The sequence below is a fragment of the Labeo rohita genome, chromosome 10 (genome assembly GCF_022985175.1).
Source record: "Labeo rohita strain BAU-BD-2019 chromosome 10, IGBB_LRoh.1.0, whole genome shotgun sequence".
Taxonomy (NCBI): Eukaryota; Metazoa; Chordata; class Actinopteri; order Cypriniformes; family Cyprinidae; genus Labeo; species Labeo rohita.
In genome coordinates, this window is record NC_066878.1 from 8,751,981 (window position 1) to 8,765,099 (window position 13,119).

At 38.2% G+C, this 13,119-nt stretch overlaps 1 protein-coding gene across 1 annotated transcript in view; it reads left to right on the forward strand.

Moving 5' to 3' along the window:
- Window positions 1-2,207: 2,207 nt before the first annotated feature.
- The window catches only part of auts2a (activator of transcription and developmental regulator AUTS2 a), a 466,844-nt gene continuing 455,932 nt past the window's right edge, over window positions 2,208-13,119 (forward strand). Inside the window, exon 1 of the mRNA XM_051120205.1 lies at window positions 2,208-2,225. The gene's annotated coding sequence lies outside the window, so the exon portion shown is untranslated. The remainder of the gene's footprint in view (window positions 2,226-13,119) is intronic.

Genomic DNA, 13,119 nt, shown 5'->3' on the forward strand with positions numbered 1-13,119 from the left:
GCTGCAATGGTTTAGTGACAATGTTCTCTTGTGGCTCTTGTGGCAAAATCTTCCACTAAGAACAAGTATTTATTGCATATCTGCATTTATTCACTGACATGAAGAATATCGGCCTAATACTGTCCTATGATAATAAAGGCAAAAATGCAAAAATGCCACAAAAAAAAAAAAAACGCAAAAAAAAAAAGGGTCACACCCACTTTTTAAAACAAAGCTACTCCACTGCCTCCCGATTTCTATCAGGGGATCCCCCCAAAAGGCAATTGGGCTAGTTTTGAGTGGAAATTGGGTGGGTTTTGTTGTGAAAACCTGGCAACCCTGCAGATAATGATTCGCTGAGTTTTCAGTCTTTTTCTGTGACGCATTTCAGAAAGAAGTTCAAGATGGCGGAAAATGTGCCCTGTTTATTTTCTTTATTTTACAAAAGCACAATGTTTTGTTGATATTATGAATGTATGCAAGTAAAAGTAGACCTTTTACAGTTTCAAATTATGTTACAAATTAAATTACTCTTATCCAAAAAAAAGCAAGTGATTGTTTAAGGTTCAGTCAATATTAAAGTACTGAAAGAACTGAGTTTTACTTTTGTCTTTTTTAGGTTTGATAACTTGAAAAGCAAACTTGTAAAGTAAAGTAATTAGTAATCTGATCTATCTGTAGTGGATTATATTTAAGTAATTTAATTTTAAGTAATTTACCCAACACTGATAGTATAGGAATATGTAATTCCTGTTTGACAGGGGTTGTTATTTGATTTGTTAAGCATTATTACATCAAGCTAAAATGCATGAATTTACATAGATTATATTTTACATACACAGAGTTTAGGCTATTCCTACATCCTCTGTCATCCGCTGGAATGCCACTCTCTCATATACGTGTGTACGACGTATAGAGTTACGAGTTAGTGGAAGCTATAGATTATGGTTTATAAAGTTTTAAATATGGATAATTTTCTTACACAAACACATCGTTTCACTTCAGAAGGCCTTTATTAACCCCCAGAAGCTGTGTGGAGTATTTTTATGATAGACGGATGCACTTTTTGGGGCTTTCAAATCACATATAAATCTTGAAAGAGCCTGGACATTTTGTAACGTAACTCCGATTGTATTCGTCGCCATACAGGTTTGGAACAACATGAGGGTGATTTCTAAGTAAACTGTTATTTTAGGACACATTTGTTGGCCAGTATACAGTAATGGAATGTAGCAAGGCATTCCTTTAATCCATTCGTACATACCCGCCACATTCTTGTCAGCAACACTCACATATTTTTGTCCCAACCATCTGGACCAACAGCAGGCCTGGATGCCCTCTGTCAGACTCTCTTGGGAATGGGGAAGGGTGAAGAGCCGGAGTGTCAAATTAATTATCCCAGCGAGTTTGTTTCCCACAGACAAGTGGGACATAGCCTGGACATATCAGCCACCCCAAAATGTGTGGTTTTGACTTCCATCCTTCTTATTTTACACTGTTTTGTCAGGAACAGCATTGTAATGCTGCGAGCTCCCAGACGAAGATACGGGGGGAGGAGAGAGAAAAAGATGGAGGCAAGAGTCTCGGTGGATATCAGATATTTAATCAGAGTTTGGGGCAAAACAAGGGAATGAGAAGAAGTGTTTCATGTGCTAAAGTCCCCTCCAGGCCCCTCCACATCTCGCATTAAACATGTAATTGAAGCCGTTAGTATTCAGCATGTCTAATTGGATGCAATGCCTGTTTTTCTTTCTTTCTTCGCAGGATGCTGGGTTGGGAAATGCGTCCTGGGCCTAAAAGAAAGATGACAGAATGCCCTGACTTCAGCCTGTGAGAGACAAGATAAGATGGCAAGATGGATTTCCCTGTTTCTTTTATACTTTTTTATCTCCTTTTTGCGTATTCCCACAAGCAGTCATTTTTCGAATATTGTTTGTCTGAACGTGCAACAGGAGTCAAGCCTGTATTCCTTATGAGTAAACATAGCAACAGAGATGAAGGCAATGTCAAAGATGGCGACTTTCGTAAAACTGAAAGTATTACCACTTTCTGACCTGACAGGAGTCCAGTCGAGCCACGAGTTCATCCATCAAATCATCATTAACCGACAGTAGCTTTTAAATTTGAGTAGAGAGAAGAGCATTTGAGCCGCACAGAATACAAAACTGACAGGAGGGAGCGACTCCGGTGGAGACTGGATATAGGCTAAAACTTTCAGATGACACGCAGCCCATTTCTCCGGCACTGTAAGTAACCGAAACCACAAATTACAGCACGCAGCACACGGTAGATGTGTATTTGTGTGGCAGAGCGGCTCTCTCGCATTAAATAACGTGATGAACAACTAGTTGTCCAGTCCTGTTCCGTTCACACAGTGCGTGTGTTCCAAGAATGCGGTTTTGAGTCCTGAAAATGAACGAGTGTGAGTATAGTTATAGAATACTGTTGTCACACCCGTAAATAACCGTACTGTCTGTGAACTTAACCGTATTAAGGGCTCAAATACGGTATTGACAACCGTATTCTGCTGCTGTGTGAACGTGGCCATAATGTGGTAAGAACAGAAAGACCTCAACTCAAACGGGAATCACACAGACCCTCCGGTATTGTTCGGTTTAGTGTGAACAGTACACGTACACATATGTGTGTGTGACTCTCATGCCCGGCCTTCTGAGAGAGCTTTCGACTATTTCATCTTGTGCTTTGTGCTCTGGCTCTTTGAGCTTGCTTTAAAGTCCCTGTGGTGAAGGTGCTCATGAACAGCGGTGTGTGTGTGTTGCTCTAAAGCACACTGAGGTTCTGTATTCTCTGCAGGAGTTTATCTAAGCGAGTTTAAAAAGGTCTGACCTGTAATCTAAAAGCCTGTTTTTCATCTAAGATCTCACTCTCACCAGTACAAAATCAAAAGTTGATGTTTCTGTATAATGTAATGTTGAGAGCTGAAGGTTTTTAGTAGAAGAAATGGAGAATGAGCTCACAGAACATGTGTGAGGAGACCAAAGGTCCTCACAAGATTATTAAAACTTAAAAACACCTACATAATTAATAAACATATATGCAGTGTCTTAAAGTGATAGTTCATCCAAAAATGAAAATTCTGTTATTAATTATTCACTCTTGTGTCGTTCCAAACCTGAAAGACCTTCGTTCATTTTTGGAACACAAATTAAGATATTTTTGATGAAATCTGAGAGCTTTCTGACCCTGCTTAGACAGCAATGCAACTGACACGTTCAAGGCCCAGAAAGGTAGTAAGGATATCAATAAAATAGTCAGTAGTCCATAATGCATTGGGGTTCAGAGCCTTGGCAAACTTCCAAGTGGGTTTAAAAAAGATAAAACAAGCTTGAATTAGCTAGAAGTTAATGGGAATATCATGTATGTGATGGGTAAGTATTTTGCTTAGCTTCATGACTGTAAATAAAGCCAAATGTGTTCATACACTTGTCTATACATTATACCCGATATCATCCTATGACAGGTTTGTATCCAGACCTTATTAATTACACTCAAGGGAGTAGTTAACATCATCAAATTACAGGGCTGTTAGATCAATAGGCTCATTTCCTGCAATGAAATAAAAATGAAGATATACAGTGCCTTGCGAAAGTATTCATACTCCTTAATTTGTTCATATTTTGTGATGTTGCAGGTTTATGTTAAGCTGCTTTAAATTACTTTTTTCCCCACATCAATATACACTCCATACACCATAATGGCAAAGCAAAAAACAGGTTGTTAACAACTTTGCAAATTTATTAAAAATAAAAAATGTAAATGATTCCATTGCATAAGTTTTCATACCCTCATCTGGGACAATTGAAATTTAGCTCAGGAGCATTCATATTGCTTTTAGATGTTACTACACTTCAAATGAAGTTAACCTGTGGCAAATTCAATTGAATGGGTATGATTTGGAAAGGCACACACGTCTTAATAAAAGGTCTAACAGCTGAAAATGCATATCAGAGCAGAACAAAGCCCTAAGGTCAAAATAACTGCCTGTAGATCTCAGAAACAGGATTGCATCAAGCCACACATCTGGGGAAGAGTTCAGAAAAAATTCTGCTACATTGAAGGTCTGTTACATTATCTATAATAGAAAAAACTCTTTCTAGAGGTGGCCTCCTGGCCAAACTGAGCAATTGATGGAGAATGGCTTTGGTTAGAGTGGTGACCAAGAACCTGATGGTCACTCTAGTTGAGCTCCATGATCATATGCAGATAGGAGAAACCTTCAGAAGGACAAACATCACTGCAACACTCCACTAAGTTGTGACAGTTCTGTTTTTGCTTTGTCATTATGGTGTCTGGAGTGTAGATTGATGTGAAAAGGTGTACAGTAGGAGACAATTTCCTTACAGAGGAGGATCAGCCTGTTTGTGACTCATGCCTGGTTTGTCTTCTTCAGGTTGAGGTGGTGAAAATTGCTTTTTTTGAGCCAAATGTGCACTTGACAAGAAGAGACATGTTTTATTGATAAATCTGATGGAAATACTGATGTGTTTATGTAACAGTGTACTGTGACAACTCCGTTCTTCTGACTCTCTGATTTACACACAGGAACACATTTTATCCCTGGACATATTAATAGTGCACAAGGTGTTGTAAAAGCCAGATGGATGGTGGCAGTCAAAGGAGTTGTCAGAAGGACTAAGGATGTGGAATATGAAAAACATTTGACTTGTGTTGAAAGTTGATTGACTGAAGGTTGAAAAACAGAGGTCATGTTTTTGTTAAACAGAATGGCTGAGTTGTAAACAAAATCTGAGTTGTTTTTACTATATATTTATTTTGTTTTCTCTGTGTGCTGTAGTATCTTTTAGCTGACACACTTAACCCAACAGTTCATTATTCAAGCCGTCGTCTCCCCCGTCATCCAGAGATTTATTCAGCTGAGACTGTCTTTGAATCTGTGTGAATGGGATCAGGTGTGACTCATACCCATCAGAGGAACACATTGAGCTGCCATCGCTGAAAGATCAGTGCTATAGAATAATGGACAAAAGATGTACAGTAATTGCTGGATGGAGGACTGAAGCAGTGCTGCTCTCTCACACAAACTGGGTTTCTGCTGGATTCTCAATTGCTTTTTCCATTGACAGTTTTTAACACTGTTTTGCTTAAGATGATTTGACCAATTTATAGTCAGATGTTTTCCTTTCTATTTCTATCCTTCCTTTTTTTGCATCTTTCATTTCTTCCTGCTTTACTTCCTTTCTTCATTCATTACACTATCCTTACTTTTTCTTGCATCCATTAATCCATCCATCCATCCCTTCCCCTACTTCATTCCCTTTATTCTTTTTAAATCTTAGGAAGGATTATTTCTTTTCTTCCCCTTTATTTCTTTTAATTTATTCCTTCCTTCCTGTCCCTTGCTACAGCTTTCCTTCGTTCCTTCTTTATTGCAACATCCTTCCTTTCTTTTCTATACTTTATGTCCTCCCTCTCTTTCTTGTCTTTCTTCTTACTTCATTCAACCATCTCTTTTATCCATCCATCTGTCCATTCTTTTTCTTTCCGTCTTTTTTCTTCTTTCCAGCCTTTTCTTGTTTATCTTCTTTCTTCTTTTCTCCACTCCCCTCATTTTTATCCTTTTTTTCATATTAGGAAGGGTGGTTTCCTTTCTTTCCCTTAATTTCTTTCATTTATTCCTTCCTTTCTTTTCCTACCTACTACTCCTCTTCTTTCCTCATATTTTGCACCGTCCTTCCTTTGTTTTCTCTACATTATGGCATTTTTCTATCCTGTCTCCATTTATTTTTTAAATCTTTCTTTCCTACTCATCGTCCATCTGTCCATCCAAATGTCTATCCCTTTTCATTCATCCATCCATCCATCCATCCATACATACAAATGTACATCCCTTTTTATCCATCTATCTATCCATTCAAAAATCTATCCCTTTTCATCCATCCATCCCTCCCACCCTTACTTTTTCTTTGCATCTTGATTACCGTTGTTTCTTCTTTCTTTTCTCTACATTATGCCATTCTTCTGTCCTTTCTCTTTGTTTTTTGAGTCTTTCTTTCCTACTCCATCTATCCATCCATTTATCCAAACATCCATCCTTTTTCATCCATCCATCCATCCATCCATCTTTACTCTTTATTCCTGTCTTTCTTTTCTTCTTTCCAGCCTTTTCTTGTTCATCCCTTGTTCCTTCTTTTCTCCACTTCCCTCATTTTTATCTATTTAAACTTCATTACTTACATTTATTCCTTCCTTTCTTTCCCTCCCTATTACTTCTCTTCTTTCCTCATTTGTTGCACCATCCTTCCTTTGTTATCGCTACCTTATGGCATTTTTCTATCCTTTCTCCCTTTATTTTTCAAATCTTTCTTTCCTACTCATCCATTCATCCATCTATCCATCCAAATGTCCATTACTTTTTCATCCATCCATCCATCTATCCAAAGTCCATCCCTTTTCAAACATCCATCCCTTCTTTACTTTTTCTTTGCGTCTTAATTTTCTTTGTTCCTTCTTTCATTTCTCTACATTGTGCCATTCTTCTGTCCTTTTTCGCTTTAATTTGTGAATCTTTCTTTCCTACTCCATCCATCCTTTCATCTATCCCTTTTCATGCATACATCCATCCCTTTTCATCTATCCGTCCATCCATCTATCCATCCCTTCTTCTTTACTGTTTCTTTCCCTCTTCCTTTTCTTCTGTCCAGCCCTTCTTTTCTCCACTCTCCCCTCATTTTTAGTCTTTTTTTTAACCTTATGGATGGATCATTTCCTTTTTTCCCCTCTTCATTTCATTCATTTATTCCTTGATTTCTTTCCCTTCCTACTACTACTACTACTACCTTTCTTACTCCATCCATCTCTATAGCTTTCCATCCTATTGTGTTCGTTTTTCAGTAATTACTATCTATGCTCATTCCTTCCTTTTTCTTTCTTTGTCATTTTGTCTCTTACATCTCCCTTCCTTTCCTCTCTTTCTCTACCAAGACCCAGAGTTGTCCACATCAGATATCTAAGAAATTTTCTTGTCAAACTCATTCAGCAGCATATTCAGAGTTGCTGGCTCCGTCTGCCCGTCGCAGTGACTATATGTATGACACAGCGTTTTAGAGGGAGAGACATGTACAGCCATGGTAAATAATTTATACTGAATCATGCTGATAACACTAAGGGGAAAATAATATCTCCTCCATTATCTCAGCCTTCCTTTAGATACAATTTAGCTCAGAGCCCTCCTTTCTGCTCTTGCTCTTTCACTGCTAAATTGGCTTCTCTTTGTGTTTTATAGATTAAGGTTTTAACCCCCGCGTTCCGCCGCTCGTCCGCTTTGTGTGTGTTCTGACCAGTGTAAAACAACTAAAGGTTAAATCCCCCACTAAGGACTCCATTAATGCCCATCAGTTATCTGTCGGCCATGACTTATGAAGCATTTATGAGCTCTAATTAACTGCTGTGGAGTTGTGTGCATGTGTGAATATGTGTGTGTGTGTGTAAATCACAACCTGACAGTCGATGCTTATCTTCAGCTTAATTAACCCCACATAAGTGCCGGGGCCTTTTCTTCTCTTTAACAATCAGCGAATATTAGACACCACATAATTACCTTAATGACGGGTTCCATCTCATATTTTTAAGAAGACATGGATATATAGTGCACACCTCCCATGCTACAATAGGTTGTTCTGTTCCTGCTGTGCTTGCATGTGTTTAATGATAATGCTTGTCATTATAGCCCCAATCTAAAAGAAAAAAAAATGGGAACCTTTTGTATTTATCGTTGTAATGTTTAAACAATTAGTTTAACAAAGATATGGTGGTACTAAATGTCATGTTTGCTGTTTTTTAAATGTTATCTGACTTGCTGAAATCCAGATAATTACAAATGACTCATGGTTTTTTGTTTGGATCTCTTTTCTGGTGTGTGTTTATACGTTTTTGTATTTAGAAATCAAAACTGGTGGATCTGTCATAGGGTTTAGACTGCAGTGCTTTGATGGCTTTCCCATGATAGTCTGGAGGTCAAGGCACCAGCTCTTGGACTTCCTGGTTTAGCCAGAAACTCCACTCTCATTTGACCCTCTCCAGCGCTCATCTCTCAGCCGATTGACCCAGTGTGACCCTCCTAGCGTGACTAGACTACACAATAGGATCTTTCTGCAGCGTCTTCCAGACAGGTGTTTTATGTCCGATAGTACAGAGCGAGTCAGAGAAGATTTATGTTTGTTTAAATCAGCAACAGATACTTCTCATGTTCGTTAGCCAAACTGGATAGCACTGCTGGTCCCTCCCTGAGCAGTGATTTTCTGAAACCCATCCATTTTTACCCAAGCCATTTTGTTTAAGACATCGCAACAAATTTTGGATGTTCTCAGTGTAAGAGTATCATCAATCCCTTGGGTCTGTGTGTGAACTGAGAAAAATCCTCTCATCCATTATTCTAGCAAATATTTACCAGTTTCATAAGCCTTGGAGAGTTGATTTCAAAACGGCAACTGTTCAGTTCTCTTCTGTCAGTCATTTTGTGTTTTTTTTTTTTCCCTCCTGGTTTTTGGATGTATTTTTTTATTTGGTTTGCAAACTGTTCTGTCTAAACAGAATGAATATACCTCCTGAGGATATTACACAAATATTTAAATAGTTCTGTCCAGTTAATTGCAATGCAGCACAGTTTGTGTGGGGGAGAAGCAGAGATGAAGCTAATTCATCAGCCGCTTGTAAAAATCTCAGTTGCATTTTAGCTACATTCTCTGAATACTGTAGAAATAAACAGAGTGGATAGTATATACTTTATGGGGTCAGGAAGAACATTTATGAAAGAATTCAATTAATAATATATACAGTGGAGATCAAAATTAGAGAACAATCTAGAAATAACTTGCAATTCCAGCTGCAGTGTTGAACCGACTTTAGAGAGCAGGTCATATGGGTTTTCGAAAAAATATCATCTTTGCAGTTTGTAACGTAGCTGTCCTTAAATGTAAACAGTCTGCAAAGTTGTTAATCAAAAAAGTGCGTGATAAAGATATTCTCTCAAAAGAATCGATTCTGAATCGCCTTAACGAGTCGTCATATTTTCATATCTTCTGCCTGTTACTAATCTACATCATTAGGTAACATATTAGCATAATCCCTGCCTGTCCGCTAAATACGAATAGTCTGACCTGCCCACAAACACTTCTGCTAGTTAGTGTGTTTACATCATGTCAAGAAGTCCCTGAGTTCCACGCTGTGAAAGCAAGTTTGTTCTGTTAACATTGCTGAAAGATGATGGAAAGAATCAGTAATTATTTTTTTCCATTACCATAGCAATACAATTAAAAATTTTTGTTGTGTGATTGTCATTTTTCCACCGCTTCTCTAATGTTGGAGAGTTTAATGCCGGATTCACTAAACGTTTGTCCATGACAGATAACTCCGTACCTTCTTTATTTGGATCCAGCAAGCGTCTCTGAACCACAACCTGTCAGTACAACTGAAAACATTGTGTACATTCTCAACTAAGTGCTCAAAATATCAAGGTTTTTGTGCTAATATGTGATGTATAACTAGTGCAGCTTTAGGTTTTTTGGAGGGATTCCCCTGGTAAAATTCACATTTCAGAGGCTAAATATCATGTTATTGGGGTTACTTCAACCCACGGACATGAAAAACAACCCGCAGCAACAGTGTTAAAGTAGTCTAATTCCACAGAAAACTGCGGACTTTGCAACACTGGGTTGCTCGAGTACTCCTCTCTGTACCAATCACAACAGACTTGACCATCTGACCAATCAGAGAAGAGTAGGCTTATGGAAGGGAGGGATTTACAGGCAGAACTGCTTCAAACGAATTGTTTCAAAATCATTGAGAAATGACTCTAATGTTAAATGTATATTCTGAGAAAATTACAATGTTTTCTGACCTTAGATGCATTTAAACCTGTTGTACACTGTAAAAAAACAACGCAATTTGTTGAGTCAACTTAAAATAATTTGTTACCCTGCTGCCTCAAAATTTTAAGTTCAGTCAACTCAAATAAGTTTAGTCAAGCTGAAATGTTAAGATGTAGTGACATCTAAGTATCTGACAACTGATATTTGAGTTGACTTAACCAAAAATTTGGTTTATTAAACTTAAAAACTGGGTAAGTTACCCAGCTGCCTTAAAATTTGACGTTGAATCAACTCAAATTGGAGTTGTCACTTAGTACAAATGAACATTTCAAGTTGACTAAACTTATTTGAGTTTACTGAACCTAAAATTTTAAGGCAGCCAGGTAACATTATTTTAAGTTTACTCAACAAATTGTTTTTTTTTACAGTGTAGGGGACTCCAATGCAATATTAGGACACTTTAAAATACTATATGACCTGCTCTTTAATGAGTTAGTTTCAACCTGTAATATCACAGATATGGAATGACCAACTTTTCTTGCAGTGGCTGAAAGGATCATCTTTTTGGCCTTCATCTGGACAACCTCCTGTCGCAGGGTTAGAGCAGCCCGCCATCTTGCAATCTCAGTGAAAATTGGAGGAACGCTGCCAGTTAATTAGGGTTTGTCATATAATTAAGGAAATTAGTACCAGGCTCCAGATTAACACCAATAACTTGGATGTATCTGTAAGTGTTCTCTTAATTTGGTAAGTTATGTTTCATGTATCTCATGTAAGTTTTTATACTGTGCTTCAAAATACAGTTAATATAAGAAATATGCTTAAAAAACAGCCATTTTGCTCCTGTTCTCTAATTTTACTTGGATAAATAAATCAGTGCGAGTTGAAATTTGAGAGTTGAAGTGAGATTTTAATATATTTGTGTATTTGTCTTTCATACTCCTTTTCATCATATTCACACCATCTGCTTTCATAGTGATGTTGTTCTCTTTGCCTCCTAATGGAATAATTGACCTGAGTTGAAAAGTAGGCTTGGTAGTGCCACCCTCTTTCACACAGTGTATATAGAGGACAATAAACCACGCTGTTCAATCCCACAATCCATTTCAGCACAAAAAGCTGACCATCTAAATGTAATAGGATAGGATGAGATTACTTTCTAATTGAGGTGCGATATCAGGGGATATCTTTCCACAGAATATGCTCTTATTTCTCCCACTCAGGCTTAAATCTGTGTGTGCGCTCACAGTCTTACATGTCTCGGAGTCTTTTTTATCGAGAGGCTTATCCAGGATTTCCTGAAAAACAGAAAAACAAAGTCTGAAGTAAGGAAACATTAATGACAGCTAGAGTGGCAGTGGGTACCGTGTGTACACCAGATTAGGGGTGATTGCTTTTGGGTTGGCGGATGGGATTATCACAGTGTTAAGATTTAATCCCCCATAGAGGGCTATCTGGAGGGTGAGATTAAACCCACCAATGGATGCCAACGGTGTGTAGGGAGAGAAGAGCCATTACAATGGTAACTTTGTATGAAGATTGCATGGATGATGGGAAATATGCCAGTGTGCGTTACAAAGGCATAATTTGCTATAAAGTCAAGAAACATTTTAGCTAGTAAAGCAGTTTTTTCACAAATTGTTTGCACTTTTGATTGGATGTTAAACACATTTATTTTATCTGTGATCCAATTTAGCCATTTCAGAGATGCCAGATCCATCTTAAAGGAGAACTCCACTTCCAGAACAATGATTCACAATTAATTTACCCACCCCCTTGTCATCCGAGATGTTCATGTCTTTCTGTCTTCAGTCGTGAAGAAATTATGGTTTTTGAGGAAAGCATTTCAGGATTTTTCTCCGTGTAATGGACTTCATTGGTGCCCCCGATTTTGAACTTGAAAATGTAGTTTAAATGCAGCTTCAAAGGGCTCTAAATGATCGCAGCCGAGGAAGAAGGGTCTTATCTAGTGAAACGATCTGTCATTTTTTTCGGAAAAGTAAAATTTGTATACTTTTTAAGCACAAAAGCTTGTGTAGCACAGGATCTAGGATGCACATTCACAACGCTACGCACTATTGAATAACATCGAAAGGTCATGCGGAACGTAGGCGGAACTACAGACCCAGTGTTTACAAAGCGAACGCGCAAAGACTAAGAAAGTGCAAGTAAGTCAAACGCTGTTTACAAACAAAAAGGTACAACGATGTCGGACGATTCTGTAGTTGTAGGAGAAAATAAGATGGAGTTTTTCACCATTCTCTACCTATTTGAGCCAGAGTACAAGGATGATGAACTTAGACGTGATTCGTAGTAGTGATGGGAAGTTCTGATCATTTTACCGACTCTGACCTTTGAGTCTCGTTCAGCAAAATAAACGAATCTTTTTTCACGTGACATCCCCATAAGATGAACGAATGACTTGAAACAGGTGAACTAATTCCAGTACAGAATCTAAAGGATGTTGCGCATGCGCGACTGAACAAATCACTCCCCGAGACAACTCGTTCTTCCCAAGTCATATTAAAGATTCGTTCAAAATGAACGAATCGTTCAAGAACGACCCATCACTAATTTGTAGCATCATTGACGTGCATCCCAGAGCCTGTGCTACACAAGCTTTTGTGCTTAAAACGTATACAAATTTTTGTTTCGCTAGATAAGACCTTTCTTCCTCGGCTGGGATCATTTAGAGCCCTTTGAAGCTGCATTTAAACTACATTTTGGAAGTTCAAAATGGGGGCACCAGTGAAGTCCATTATATGGAGAAAAATCCTGAAATGCTTTCCTCAAAAACCATAATTTCTTTACGACTGAAGACCGAAAGACATGAACATCTTGGATTACAAGGGGGTGAGTAAATTATTTGCAAATTGTTGTTCTGAAAGTGGACTTCTCCTTTAAATGAAGTACTGCTTTTTAGAATTGTGAGACGTGAGCTAGAAAACAGTGATTCTTAACACAGCAGATTGTGCGCCGCTGACGTTAAATAATGCATGCATGTAGGCATATGTTGTCTCTGTCATAACATTTTGTATCTCTACATGTGTCATTCTAGTCAGATACAAGCTTTAATCCTGCTTGTTTTGTAAATCTGCTTTCATCTAGATCTTTTTACTGGGGACATGCCCACAACTGCACCTGCTCAAGCTAGGTGAGCATATATGTGCTCCTCCCTTGTCAACAGGATAAACGTTCGGCCCGGATGCCGTAAATGAACTCCTCGCAGAGGAGAAATTAAATTATGGCCCTCGGTTTGGCTGGAAAATGAGAGCTTAAGAACCTTATTGCA